Here is a 13,635-nt window from a genome sequence, read left to right on the forward strand (position 1 = left end):
CATCTTACAAAAAGTTTATATACATCTTTGGGAGTGCTGCCAATGAGACTAAATAGTTACACAAAACAGGGGGTATTGGCGCACATCCATTTGCAAATAATCAACACATTTTTAAATGCTGAAAAAATTGCCTGCAAAAAACACCTATGCTTTTATATTAAAATTGAAATCTTAGTCACACAATATGGCAATATTCTGCTTAGCAAGTCACCAACTTACAAGGTGTCCCAATGTTGACTGGTCCTAAGCCATTATTGGCTGAATCATTCATGATTTTTATCTTTATAATAGAATGAGACTCCCTGGCTTTATATATACAATTCCATTACACTGTCATGAATACACCAGAGCTTGGGTGGGGTTATTTAACCAATAGAAGATGGTCAGTCTTCCTTTTTTTTTTTTAAATATAATCGCCAAAGTTTGGTTTAGTGCACCTTACAAAAAGTTTAAAGGGAGACTGGCCATCTTAATTAGAGAATAAAAATAAAAATGTTTATTGATAAGATATTTATAAATTTGAAAAAAATCCTGTTTGCAGGAATATATAAAGAGAGTCTAAGATGTTTTTTTTTAAATTTCCTTTTCAAACAATGTCACTGTTTGTTTAAAACTTCAGTGTAGTTCTTTACATGTCAGCCCTGTTACCTAGTTCGTTCAGAAACTGTGTGTTACTGATAGTTCTAGAATCCGTGTACATGCAAAAAACAGTTTGCAAATTATTTGACATAAAGCTGAAATTAGCTGAAGTAATAAATAAGGTACCAGGATGCAGAGTGCCAGAGCCGACTGAGTGTTATTGCGAGATACCGGAAGTGACATCACAATCGCAGAATGCTTTGTCTGACGCATTTCGTTAAACTAGCTCACTTCATCAGTAGCTGTTAGAACATTTTTTTTTTGCCTCTTACTTATGTTTTTATGTTTCTTGGTGTTAGTCCATCAGCAGCGCTAAACCTTTTATATATTGTATGATATATATCTATCTCTCTATCTATCTATCTATATATATATATATATATATATATATATTCATATAAATATATAGATATATATTTTACAATATGAGTTTAGCATAGTTGATCTAATGCATGTCTGGTTTGTGCGCTAGGGATGTGTTAGGTTTTTTCTTCAGCATGCTCATTTGAAGTCTATGAAGAGAAGAAGTTAACACGATATCCAAAGTCCTGAAGTTACTGCGCCTTAGGTTTCACTAAAAGTTCATTAAAAGTTTACTTAAATCGGTGTTTGCACACAAGCAAAAAAAAATAATTAGCATGACACTTATAATCTGGCCCTTTATTAACAAATTTAAAAAAATATGACAAACAAACAAGTCACTTTACCTTGATTGCAGCCTCGTTTTCATTTTTTATTTTTGTGAAGAAATTATGTTTTCATTTATCCTGACTGTTACTTTCCTTTTGGGTTGGATTATAGTGTTGGTGTATATTGTAGTGCAAAGTGATGAGCACACCAAATCTGGTTTCTGTTGGAACTATTTAAGACACAAACAAATGAGAGTGGCTGTGTCTGATAAATTTTTAGTTATGGACATTTAAATTTTAATTTCATATCTTTTTTATGTTTAACAAATATTTTTTATAATTATTTGCCACTTTTTCTCTAAATTAACACTTTAAATCATTTTACAAGCAGTAATTACTTGATCAGTAAAGGAGTTCTTCTAAACCTGTATTTAATTGACAACAGCAATGGGGATAACAAAAAACAACACAAAAAAGTATTTTAAATGGATATTCTTCTGGCCTATAGCAATGCATCTATAATTGCCTTTAATACATAATAATAACAACAAAGATTTAGCAGTATGAAAGCAACAAAGGACAAAATACATAGGTTATTAAAAAGAGAGAGAAGCTTGCACAGTCATACTGAGGTTGAAATATGATTTGGCCTTTGGACTCTATTAGATAACTGGATAATTGTTTATAATTTGCATAATTATTTGTATTATTAAATGATAAAATAGCTTGTTTAAACTTAAAAGCTAATGATAAATAATAATTGTGTTTATTAAACAGACATAATAGAATTAGTCCTTTGTACTAAATATAAAATAACTGACCCCTTGTACATGATAAATGTTTTTACAGCTCATATACGCAATACTATTATGACAAGATTATTATGAATTAATTAAATAACAAAATAATTAACTTACCCTGTTTGAGGTCATTACCTCATACAGTCAATTCATCTTATGCTTGTTAGATGCATTATTCATCTGGCTACAGATCCTGTTCATCAGAACGCTCTTTGATGGGTATTCTGATCAAGTTCTTAAATAGATAATGATCAAAACAGCAATAAGTAAAATAGGTTGGCAATGTAATAACGTAAATAAAAAAATGGACTAAAGCCTGCAGGATATCGAAACCGCCTCTTAAAAATTTAAAGTGTAAATAAACTTACTATGCAAGACATTGAGCTTTGATGCATAAAATTCCTCTATGGTATCCTTTTAAAATGTACTATGTATTTATTATTAATAATAAAATTAGTGGAGGATAGAGATTCCAAAAGAAGCGTCCTAGCTTTCCATTTCTCCTGGCTGATAACATGAATATTGGCACCAGTGTGTGGCATGACTGTGTTTTGCTAGAAGAACAGCAACAACATAGAAAAACAAACGTAAAAATAGTATGCTAATGCATTTTGGACCATTAATTGGCCTTTGTCAAAAAAGTGTCCAAACTATAATCCTGCCCCAAAGGGTTTATCTCGATCTGATGATATTTGCTTCTGAGGTTTTGAATTCAACAAATATTGCCATTTAGTGATGTCGCGAATTGTTCGCCGGCGAATAGTTCCCGGCGAACATAGCATGTTCGCGTTCGCCGCGGCAGGCGAACATATGCAATGTTCGATCCGCCCCCTATTCATCATCATTAAGTAATACTTTGACCCTGTACCTCACAGTCAGCAGGCACATTCCAGCCAATCAGCAGCAGACCCTCCCTCCCAGACCCTCCTACCTCCTGGACAGCATCCATTTTAGATTCATTCGGAAGCTGCATTGTTAGTGAGAGGAGGGACAGCGTAGCTGCTGCTGACTTAGTAGGGAAATCTATAGCTAGGCTAGTGTATTCAGTGTCCACTACAGTCCTGAAGGACTCATCTGATCTCTGCTGTAAGGACAGCACCCCAAAAAGCACTTTTTAGGGCTGCTTTTTTTTTTTTTTTTTCCTGTGTAATCTAATTGCAGTTGCCTGCCTACCAGCGTGTGTGTCAGGCTCACAGCGTGTACTGTGCCCACTTGCCCAGTGCCACCACTCATATCTGGTGTAACAGTAGTGTAGATTTAAAAAAAGCAACACTTTTTTGACTGTGTTAAATAATAGCAGTCAGTTTCCTTCACACGTGTGCGTTTAAGTGCCTGCCTGCCAGGGCACAGTGTCACCCCAGTGCAACTCATATCTGGTGTAACAGTAGTGTAGGTTTAAAAAAAACAACACTTTTTTGACTGTGTTAAATAATAGCAGTCAGTTTCCTTCACACGTGTGCGTTTAAGTGGCTGCCTGCCAGGGCACAGTGTCACCCCAGTGCAACTCATATCTGGTGTAACAGTAGTGTAGATTTAAAAAAAACAACACTTTTTTGACTGTGTTAAATAATAGCAGTCAGTTTCCTTCACACGTGTGTGTTTAAGTGCCTGCCTGCCAGGGCACAGTGTCACCCCAGTGCAACTCATATCTGGTGTAACAGTAGTGTAGATTTAAAAAAAAAAAACACTTTTTTGACTGTGTTAAATAATAGCAGTCAGTTTCCTTCACACGTGTGCGTTTAAGTGCCTGCCTGCCAGGGCACAGTGTCACCCCAGTGCAACTCATATCTGGTGTAACAGTAGTGTAGATTTAAAAAAAAACAACACTTTTTTGACTGTGTTAAATAATAGCAGTCAGTTTCCTTCACACGTGTGCGTTTAAGTGCCTGCCTGCCAGGGCACAGTGTCACCCCAGTGAAACTCATATCTGGTGTAACATTAGTGTAGATTTAAAAAAAACAACACTTTTTTGACTGTGTTAAATAATAGCAGTCAGTTTCCTTCACACGTGTGCGTTTAAGTGCCTGCCTGCCAGGGCACAGTGTCACCCCAGTGCAACTCATATCTGGTGTAACAGTAGTGTACATACCTGATGTTTTAAAGCACATTATTCCAAACAATTTAGGAATGTTAGGTGATTTATGCCCTTTATGGATTAAAACCAGACTCTGCATCAACTATGTAATTTTCCATGGGAGTTTTGCCATGGATCCCCCTCTGGCATGCCACAGTCCAGGTGTTAGTCCCCTTGAAACAACTTTTCCATCACTATTGTGGCCAGAAAGAGTCCCTGTGGGTTTTAAAATTCGCCTGCCTATTGAAGTCTATGGCGGTTCGCCCGGTTCGCCCGTTTGCAAACAGTTGTGGAGGTTCACGTTCGCCGTTCGCGAACGCCATATTTTAGGTTCGCGACATCACTATTGCCATTATGTTTGTGGAGTGATCACAATCCCAGATGTCCTCTGCTGAAAAAAGGCATCAGCTGTCAGCAGAAAACGTCCTGAAAACGTGTTTAATTTGTTTTTGTTTTTTGATTAACAAGTAAATCAGACCAACAAGCAGGTTGAAACAATGTTTAACAAGTCAAGATAAAAGATGATCATACAAATAAAAAGACATTTGTAAAAAAGAACTACAATTCTAATGATTAACAATAAGAAAAAGTTAGGATATAGCAAGTAGTATCATGGAGCAACCAACTCTTATTATAACCATAAGAGAATATTTACAATTGCCCTAGTGTCTGATACTTGATATTTCATTCTGGGGGAAAAAAGACAAACCTTTTTATCCTTAATATATAACTTAGAGATCATTTCTGCCTTCAAAAAAAAAATAGAAGGAAAAAAGTTTAAAATTTTTTTCCAAAAGGAAGACTTAAATATTTATTAAGCTTGGTTTAAATCCATTCACTTAAATAATTAAGGTATATTCTGAATCAAATAGAATAGATTATAAAAAAGTAATAATTTTAATCAAATTGATTTCAGCTGGAAGAGGCAAACAAGTCCAAGAATTAAGATCTTGAGCAATTATCTGAATAAGTAAAGGAAAATTAACAAGATACCAGTGTTAGGAGTATTTGTTCATTTCAATACCTAAATACAAGATAGAGTCCTTAGCTTTATGAATTGGAACATCTTTAGGAGAAAATCTGTTTTTGAGCAGCCAAGGAATTTCTGACTTGCGTAGGTTAACTTTGTAACCTGCAAAGAATGATAGGAAGATTATTATCAGCTGGAAAAATAAGAGCAAAACATCTGCATCAAGTAAAAGTTTAACTTGTTTGCCTCCTAGAGCTATTCCATCTAATTCACCTTCTTAGATAGATGGCAAGCGGTTTAATCACCAAATAAAATAGGAGAGGGGATAAGGGGCAACCTTGGCAAGTTCCTCTAGCTAATTCTATCTTGGGCATTCGCATGCTATTATTAGGTAAAGAAATAACTGCACTCTTATATATAGCTTTAATAAATTGCAAAAAATTATCTTTAAGTTCAAACTTACTAAGTAAATAGATGGTCCCACCTTGAGTTGAAAGACTTTTCAGTGTCGACGGATAATAATGCTAGATCTTTTTAGGGCATAGATACAGTTTTCTTAAGTCTATTTCTATAAAATTCAAATAAGACAAAGACTTTCCTTTTATTTCTAGCTGTGTTCCAACCAGTCATAAAACCTACCTGATCCTCATGGATTCAGTTACCAAGGATTCTCTTCAATATTTCAGCTAGGATACCTGCTAAATGTTTGTAATAGTTATGTAACAAAGAGATAGGTCTGTTTGATTCTAATAGCTAAGCATCCTTACCTTTTTTAAGAATAAGCTAATTATTGCCCTTGTGAAATGAACCAAGGGTTGAGAATTCTGAATAAACTACAGGTTAAAGAGTTGTTTCAATATAACAATGAGGAAAGCAGTTTATAGAATTCTGTTGGTAAGAATTCATGACTAGTGATGTCCCGAACTGTTCGCCGGCGAATAGTTCCCGGCGAACATAGCTTGTTTGCGTTCGCAACGGTGGGCGAACATATGCGATGTTCGATCCGCCCCCTATTCGTCATCATTGAGTAAACTTTGACCCTGTATCTCACAGTCTGCAGACACATTCCAGCCAATCAGCAGCAGACCCTCCCTCCCAGACCCTCCTAGCTCCTGGACAGCAGCCATTTTAGATTCATTCGGAAGCTGCTTTCTTAGTGAGAGGAGGGACAGTGTAGCTGCTGCTGATTTAATAGGGAAATTGATAGCTAGGCTAGTGTATTCAGTGTCCACTACAGTCCTGAAGGACTCATCTGATCTCTGCTGTAAGGACAGCACCCCAAAAAGCCCTTTTTAGGGCTGCTTTTTTTTCCTGTGTAATCTAATTGCAGTTGCCTGCCAGCGTGTGTGCCAGGCTCACAGCGTATAATGTGCCCACTTGCCCGTTGCCACCACTCATATCTGGTGTAACATTAGTGTAAATTTAAAAAAAACAAAAACTTTTTTAACTGTGAAACATAAGTCTGCTAGTGTAATCTAATTGCAGTTGCCTGCCTGCCAGCGTGTGTGCCAGGCCCATTTGCCCACAGTGCCACCACTCATATCTGTTGTAACAGTAGTGTAAATTTAAAAAAAACAAAACTTTTTTGACTGTGAAACATCAGTCTGCTAGTGTAATCTAATTGCAGTTGCCTGCCTGCCAGCGTGTGTGCCAGGCCCACTTGCCCACAGTGCCACCACTCATATCTGTTGTAACAGTAGTGCAAATTTAAAAAAAAAAACTTATATGACTGTGAAACATCAGTCTGCTAGTGTAATCTAATTGCAGTTGCCTGCCTGCCAGCGTGTGTGCCAGGCCCATTTGCCCACAGTGCCACCACTCATATCTGTTGTAACAGTAGTGTAAATTTAAAAAAAAAAAACTTTTTTGACAGTTAAACATCAGTCTGCTAGTGTAATCTAATTGCAGTTGCCTGCCTGCCAGCGTGTGTGCCAGGCCCACTTGCCCACAGTGCCACCACTCATATCTGTTGTAACAGTAGTGTAAATTTAAAAAGAAAATACTTTTTTGACTGTGAAACATCAGTCTGCTAGTGTAATCTAATTGCAGTGTAATCTAATTGCAGTTAATCTATGTATCTATCTATCTATCAAATCTATCTATCTCGTGGCCGGACTGTTTTGTGACAGCCACCTGTGTTTCGGCCAAATGTCCGTCGGCCAAAGGTCCATCGGCTAAAATTTCGGCCACGATTGCACACGCAGTGCCCCAAATTTGAAGTAGGAGGACCGACCAAGCATCATTTTCCATCTCCCGGTTCCTAAAATCCATGCCATATACACGTCCCCCGATAGGGGGAGTAACAGGTATTAAACTGATCAGAATAGTACTACTTAACACACTACTCATATCTGGTGGCACAGTAGATTGCACGCGCAGTGCCCCAAATTTGAAGTAGGAGGACCGACCAAGCATCTTTTTCCATCTTCCGGTTCCTAAAATCCATGCCATATACACGTCCCATGGCGCCGCAACTGCCTCTGGGAACCTTACCATGGGTCCCAGACCGCACGTCTTGTAATTCTCTGTCTGGGAAATTATCTATCTATCAAATCTATCTATTTATCTATCAAATCTATCTATCGTATCTATCAAATGTATATTGCATCTATTGATCTATCTAATCTATGTATCTATCAAATCTATCTATCTCGTGGTTGTGCAAATGGACTGTTTGCGGTTGTTTGCGGTGCGTTAAATGGGGAGTTTGGTCTGTCACTGTGAAGCGGGCGTAACCCTTACACTACCTGATCGATACAACATGATACCTGATGTTTTAAAGCACGTTATTCCAAACAATTTAGGAATGTTAGGTGATTTATGCCCTTTATGGATTAAAACCAGACTCTGCATCAACTATGTAATTTTCTGTGGGAGTTTTGCCATGGATCCCCCTCCGGCATGCCACAGTCCAGGTGTTAGTCCCCTTGAAACAACTTTTCCATCACTATTGTGGCCAGAAAGAGTCCCTGTGGGTTTTAAAATTCGCCTGCCTATTGAAGTCAATGGCGGTTCGCCCGGTTCGTCCGTTCGCGAACAGTCGTGGACGTTCGCGTTCGCTGTTCGCGAACGGAAAATTTTCAGTTTGCGACATCACTATTCATGACCAGGTGCCTTATTCTGCGTAGCTTTATTTATTGCCTAATTTATTTCATCAACTGAAATAGGTACATTAAAGGGACACTGAACCCAAATTTTTTATTTTGTGATTTAGATAGAGTATGAAATTTTAACCAACTTTCTAATTTACTCCTATTATCAAATGTTCTTCATTCTCTTGGTATCTTTATTTGAAATGCAAGAATGTAAGTTTAGATGCCAGCTCATTTTTGGTGAACAACCTGGGTTGTTCTTGCTGATTGGTGGATAAATTCATCCACCAATAAAAAAGTGCTGTCCAGAGTACTGAACCAAAAAAAACTTAGCTGCCTTCTTTTTCAAATAAAGATAGCAAGAGAACGAAGAAAAGTTGATAATAAGAGTAAATTAGAAAGTTGCTTAAAATTGCATTCTCTATCTGAATCACAAAAGAAAAAATTTGGGTTCAGTGTCCCTTTAATTATAGCCAGCTCAGTTGGAGAAAGATTTGGTAACAGAATATTATCCCTGAAAACTTTTATTAGCCTGATTGATATCTTACAAAGAATATATTGTTGAAAGTATTGATAACATTTATGTCTGATATGTTCAGTTTTAGGGGACAATTTATTAAAGGGTAGACAGACATGATACGATGTAGCGTATAACGTCCGCCGCACATCGATAAATGCCCACAGCATATGCTGTCAGCATTTATCATTGTACAAGCAGTTCTTGTGAACTGCTTGTGCAATGCCGCCCCCTGCAGATTCACAGCCAATAGACCGCTAGCAGGTGGTGTCAATCAGCCGATCGTATAGGATCCGTTGGATTGAAGACCGCACCCTCAGAGGAAGCAGACAAGTTATGGAGCAGCAGTTTTTTAGACCGCTGCTTCATAACTACTATTTCCGGAGGCTTGTGCGGAAACAAGGGCATCAAGCTCCGTTCGGATCTTGATAATTTGGCCCCAAAGTGAATCTTTCCCTTTCTACTACTATCACTGATATAGTATTCAGCTTTTTCTTTACTTTCACACAGTTAACCAGAAGTTTGACAACCTTATCTCCAAACCTATAAAATTGTGTTCTAGATCAAAGGTCGCTCAAAGCAGTTTTCTGATTAATAAAAAATCTCCAATTCTGTATTTATCCCAGACTTTCTTGCACGGATGGGCAATATACCTATTATTAGAAATTGATTAGATTAGAAAGCTGAAGCTCCTTAGCCTTTGCTATTTTACTCCATGTACTAATATATACCGTTATTTCACCGCTTTAGCCGTTTCCCATATTATTTCTGGCTTACAGGTATAGGATTGATTAAGATGGAGAAATTCTCTCTAATTAGGGACTAGACAGTTTTTAAATCTCAAATTATTACTTAAAAAGCAGGGAAATGTAAAACTACCAGCTTTTTGGATCCTCTAGATGGGATGGGAAAGCTAAAGAATAAAGATATAATAGCATGATCTGAAATTAAAATATCCACTATTTCAGCAAGCAGATTTTGGGGCATATTTATGAAGCTCCGTATGGAGCTTGATGCCCCTTGTTTCCGATGCGCCTTCAGGCTCGCCGGAAACAGAAGTTATGAAGCAGCGGTCTAGACAGCTGCTCTATAACTGCTCCGTCTGCTCTGAGGCGGCAGACAGAAATCAACCTTATCGTATGCGACACCCCCTGCTAGCGGCCAATTGGCCACGAATCAACATGGGGCGGCATTGCACCAGCAGTTCCCAAGGACTGCTGGTGCAATGATAAATGCCGACAGCGTATGCTCAGATAACCGTCTTCTATGGGATTGTTGTTTAATTTGTTAAAGGGACAGTCAAGTCCAAAAAAAACTTTCATGTTTCAAATAGGGCATATACTTTTAAAAAACTTTCCAATTTTTCTTTGGAATATAGATATCATTGAGCTCATGCATGTGAATTTACCATGGAGACAGCTCTGATTGGCTAAAATGCAAGTCTGTCAAAAGAACTGAAATAAGGGGGCAGTCTACTGAGGCTTAGATACAAGGTAATTACAAATTATAACTGTGTTGGTTATGCAAAACTGGGGAATTGGTAATTAAGGGATTATCTATCTTTTAAAACAACAAAAATTCTGGCGTTGACTGTCCCTTTAAGGTTCTGTTAGCAGAAGATAATTTTTTTAATTCAAATGAAAAATACAAATATAAAAGGCTATTTGCCAGCTCAAGAAATTACATTTCAGTTGTTTGCTTTGATCATTTTGTATACTGCATGATATTCATAAAAATTAACAATTAGCCTCTTACGTTTTGAAACAATTGCGAGGTATGTTAAACAATATTAATGACATTTTATTATAGGCATCATTGATTTGTAACCTGGGAATGTTTGGTTAATTTTTTTTAAATTGTTATTACTGTAAAAGTAATTAGTTTTATTTTTTTTAATTATTGATTGAGCAGAAAGCATTTGCCATTTTGAAAGATTTTCATCTTCAATCAAGAAGAACATTGCAGGACATTATATATATATATATATATATATATATATATATATGTGTGTGTGTGTGTCTAAATAATAATTCAATAATAAATAATAATCACCTAGATTACGAGTTTTGCATTATGGCTGTGTGCAAATAGTGCATGCATAATGTTTATTGCACACTCTTTGTAACGTAGGTATTACAAGTCTGAAAAGAACGTTGTTACGCATCGCGTTAACACGAATACCGCGTTTATTTCACTTGCATAATCACGGCCGCGTAATGGATTCCCCCATAGAGATCAATGGAAACTGAAAATGAAACTGATTTTTCATCTAACACTCGATATCGCGAGAACTACACATAGCTCTGTCACATTACACATACAACTTAATAGACACCAATAATAATCATGTTAAATATACAAACATCAATCGCTCACACAACATAGAAGATTTGCATTCAATAATCACAATTATTCACAACAAATACTACATAACATTTACACAAAACGAGGATTAAAAAAATACCTTTGGATCTGCATCACGGAAGAAAAGAACAAGAACAACACATTACATACTTATACACAAACGAAACATTCGCATTGCCAATTAGGAAAGATTTCTCAAAAATAATTATTTAGAACAGTTAACAAACACATTCAATACATACATACACATAGCAGTAACACTACATACATACACATACACTCCATACCCCATTCCCTTTAATGTATCCCATAGTTACATTTTGTTCTTTTTAGACCAACTTATTGTTTACACAATTAGGGAGGAGATTAGGGAGGAGATTAGGCAGCAGATTAGGGATGAGATGAGGTTGGAGATTGAGGAGATTAGGAAGGAGATTAGGGAGGAGAGTGGGAGAGGAAGGGGAGAGGAATTAGAGAGGAAGGGGGAGAGGAAGGGGGAGAGGAATTAGAGAGGAAGGGGGAGAGGAAGGGGGAGAGGTCAAGGTGGGTGAGCAAAGCCACATTGTTGAAGATGAACAAGTGGCTGGGCCCAGTGGGACAAGGCAGGAGTGCAGAGAGGGCACAATACAGTCCAGAGAACAGAAGCTCACATCACAGAGGAGCCCAGGCAGAGGGAGGAAAGGTATAGCAGGGAGGAGAAGAAGACTCTTATAATGGCCTATATGGAGAGGGCTAGGAGGCTGCAGGCACCGAAAGCCACCCCTGCAATGAAGAAAAGGTTGTGGGAGGAGATCAGGGATGCTGTTAACGCAGTGTCGGAGTTCAGGAGGGACTTGAAATTTATACAGCACCACTACCGGGACTGCAAAAGTGAGCTCAAGAACAAAATGTTGAGGGAGAGGCAAGTGAATACCGGGACTGGCGGCGGCCCGGAGCAGACATTCGCCTACAGCCGCTGAGAGGAAATGCTGCGTCCTAAAATCTCTGATGTGGCCCTAGTTGGGATCGAAGGAGAGAGCGATACCAGGAACCTGCACTTCTCATCTTCTGGTAAGGACATTTACTAATCTCTTTTTATTCACCTCATAACTCCTTTACACTCAAAATTTATTGATATGACAAACGCAATTCCTCTTTTTTAAACATTATTCCGAAAACGCATTCAGAATTACCTTGAGAAAGTTGTATTTGAAGAAAAGCTATCACATTAGTATCTAACTTTAAGATTATGTGTGCATTTAAACATATTTAAGACGCACACAAAAATACAGTAATATTGATCATCCAGATATCCGAAACACAGGTTTTCAAATACGTAAATTGTATTGATTTATTTTGGATGAAATTGAATTACTAAAGCAGCCTCATTAATACACTTTCAAATATAACATTTACATCTTTATTTGGAACTGTGCTAATATCTCTTATTTCTTTAATTTTAAAATATACAGAGCCTGAGGCCGGTGAGAAGGAAACACAGCAGGAACATGCTCCTCCTTCACCCAGGCATAAGAGTGGTGCAGAAGGTGAAACGCCACCTCAGAGAGAACAGGAAGATACCCCTGCAGAAGACACCCCTGCAGAAGATACCCGTGCAGCAGCCCCCCCGTGCAACAATCCCCCATGCAGCAGCCCTCCATGCAGAAGCCCCCTGTTTACCAGCCCCCCTGATGAAAAATTCCCCCACACAATTCCCGAGGTAGAGCTGAAGAGGGTCTTCCTACAGGAAATGCAGGACTACTTGAGGACACAACAGGCACAGACACAATTTATGACCATTGCAGTGAACACCCTGATAGAAGGACAAACAAATATTGTAAATGTTCTAAATAACATATTTCAGGTCCTCCGGGCAGTGGCAAGCAGATCATATCCAGAAATGGGAAGACCACAAGAGCCTGGACCATCATCTCCTGGACCATCATCTCCTGTTCCTCCTCCATCTCCTACTTTGCCTGATCAATCCCCAAACACTCACAGTACTCCTCCTCCACCTATTCCACAAACATGTCCAATGAGGACACGTCTGAGGAGGCATTTGGCCACTCCAGAGCCTCATTGTTGTAGGAAGAAGGGAAGGAGGAAGAAGTAATTATGTTTCTATATTATTGTTTTTAATGTAAAGTTAATGTGTAAAGGATAAATATGTGATGATGTTGTCTTCTTACACTTGTGGAGCACACTCTGTATTTAATAGGTTTCTATGGGACCAGGTCCATGGAGGCAGATTGTTTGCAGAGTGTTTTTTACTAGTGTGTTGAGACAACTTTATCACATGCTGTCCCTGTTGATTAGATCGATTTGTTTTTGTGATGTGATGTCCAAAGGTGTTCTCCTAATACAAACCAATGACCATTACAATTATACATGATGGCATATCACTGTGTTTATGGCTTATTGGTATATCTTCATGTGCTTGATAAATAAAGCAAATATTGTAATTTTTTTAAAAAGCCTGTATGACATATTTCTTTTGATGAGTTCACAACATTGAATACATAAAATAAAGTGTATTTTTGGAAAGCTAGCTTAACCCTTTTTGTGCTAAGC

The sequence above is a fragment of the Bombina bombina genome, chromosome 3, assembly GCF_027579735.1.
Source record: "Bombina bombina isolate aBomBom1 chromosome 3, aBomBom1.pri, whole genome shotgun sequence".
Taxonomy (NCBI): Eukaryota; Metazoa; Chordata; class Amphibia; order Anura; family Bombinatoridae; genus Bombina; species Bombina bombina.